The sequence below is a fragment of the Pteropus vampyrus genome, unplaced genomic scaffold (genome assembly GCF_000151845.1).
Source record: "Pteropus vampyrus isolate Shadow unplaced genomic scaffold, Pvam_2.0 Scaffold276, whole genome shotgun sequence".
NCBI lineage: Eukaryota > Metazoa > Chordata > Mammalia > Chiroptera > Pteropodidae > Pteropus > Pteropus vampyrus.
Genome location: NW_011889057.1, coordinates 1,186,552 through 1,188,263, shown reverse-complemented (window position 1 = coordinate 1,188,263; position 1,712 = coordinate 1,186,552). Strand labels below are relative to the sequence as shown.

Below are 1,712 nucleotides of genomic sequence, written 5' to 3'. Positions count from 1 at the left end.
CTGTCTGGGGCCTGGGATTGGGCTTGGCTAAGTAGGACCAAATGGAGTCCAGCCAGGATCTGGTTAGGCGTGGCAAGAGGTGGACCCGGGTGGAACTGGTAGGCGAGATTGTCCAAGGCCTGGTCAATGAGCAGGGGTCAGGGCCAGAGGATCAGAGGAACAGAGGATCAGAGGATCAGAAGGGATTGTGGTTGGGGCAGGGACTTGGGCTGGGCCCTCAGCTTCAGGAATGGGGTGAGGCTCAAGGTTGGAATAGGGTCAGAATGTTTAGTGTAAACATCATTTTTGGTAATCCAAAGCAATATTTTTACATTTTACAAGAGTGTCTGTGCTAAAATGGCTTGCTTTATACTGTAGTTGGCCAACTTTTACCCTAGGTCTCCTCTGATCATAAGGATAACTCACAGGAAGCTTGGTGTGGAGTAGCAGAAGAATACGTGCCCCCCACCCCCTAGTACCCCAGCATGCTCTTCTTGTTATCTATATTTGTTGTATGACTTCTGTATGCAGCCTCTTTATTCAAATGTGATGTTTTGGTATTTCATAGCAAAATAATGGAAACTATCAGATATGAGTTAGAGTGTGAACTACGGTGTGTTAAGAAGTTATGAGACCTCCCCTTTGCTTCTGTCAAAAGAGAGTTGTGGCTCAGAATTTGGAGTTTACACATGGCCTGGGAGGGGCTGAACCACCTATTGGAGCTAATGCAAGCTCAGGAAGAAGTGTTCCTCAGCACAGTCCTGTTAAGGTTATCGTTTTGTAAGAAACAGTGTCAAAATCTTAACATTAGAGGCAGTATATGTTTTCTTACTATAAAACCAGATTTTATTGACTTGGGAGAAAAATTAATCCTTGCTATGGTGAGGTGTGCTTTTTTTTTTTAGGTAACTTCTGAGGAAATTGGCTCTATCACACAATGTCTACTCCATTCATGAAATCAGAGACAGCTCCCCAGCACTTTGGTTCTGCTAAAACGTGGACAGAGGAAAACTTCTGTTAGCATTTGGCTAAAATCCGAAGCTTGAACATACGTTGAGAGAGAGGAGGAGCCCATAAGAAACCCTTTCTTCTTAAGATGTAGATCGATATGGCTCTTTAACTTATGTGGTACAAGGAATGAGTTATTTAGACAAAACCGTATTTCTAGTCTGCTTATTCTGGACTGCTCTATAATAGTTCTGTGGCCAGACAGGAAAGGAATGGTGCAGATCTTCAGTATAACACTGGGATTGGTTTTTTCTTTCCTCTGGGGAAGCCTGGAGAGACAGCAGGCTGCTGGCAGAGTGCACTTTTCCCCACCTCCTTGGGTTTGCTAGCAGGAACTACCACTATGATCTCTTGAGCTGCAGGTGGCTCTCCTGGAAAGAGAGAACTTGAACTTGATATATCTAAATTCCCACTCCTTTCCTCCCATTAAGAGCAAAGAACTCCCCAGTAGGACAGAAAAGAAGGGTCTTATTATCATTTGGGAAAACAGAAGAACTGTATGGCCTGGGCCTTGTATTTATGAAGGGCCCTCTCTTTCCCCAGGATCACAGTTTCAGGGGTATGGCGGTACAGTAGCCATGTTGGGACACCAGAGCCAGCCCCAACAGGAAGTGCCTCACCAGTTGGGTGAGCCATGAATTGCTTAAGGGAAGAATGAGATGATTTATTGGAAATATTAAAGCACGGCAGAAAGATTCAAACTGCTCTGCATGGTATTTCGAAAT

General features: G+C 44.6%; 1 protein-coding gene and 1 pseudogene across 7 annotated transcripts in view; both read right to left on the bottom strand.

Annotated features, from left to right (window-relative positions):
• Nucleotides 1–466, bottom strand: part of LOC105302689 — a 1,619-nt pseudogene extending 1,153 nt beyond the window's left edge.
• ITGA7 (integrin subunit alpha 7) overlaps nt 1–1,712 on the bottom strand; it is a 28,914-nt gene that overhangs the window by 3,506 nt on the left and 23,696 nt on the right. The gene's annotated exons all lie outside the window — the stretch shown is intronic.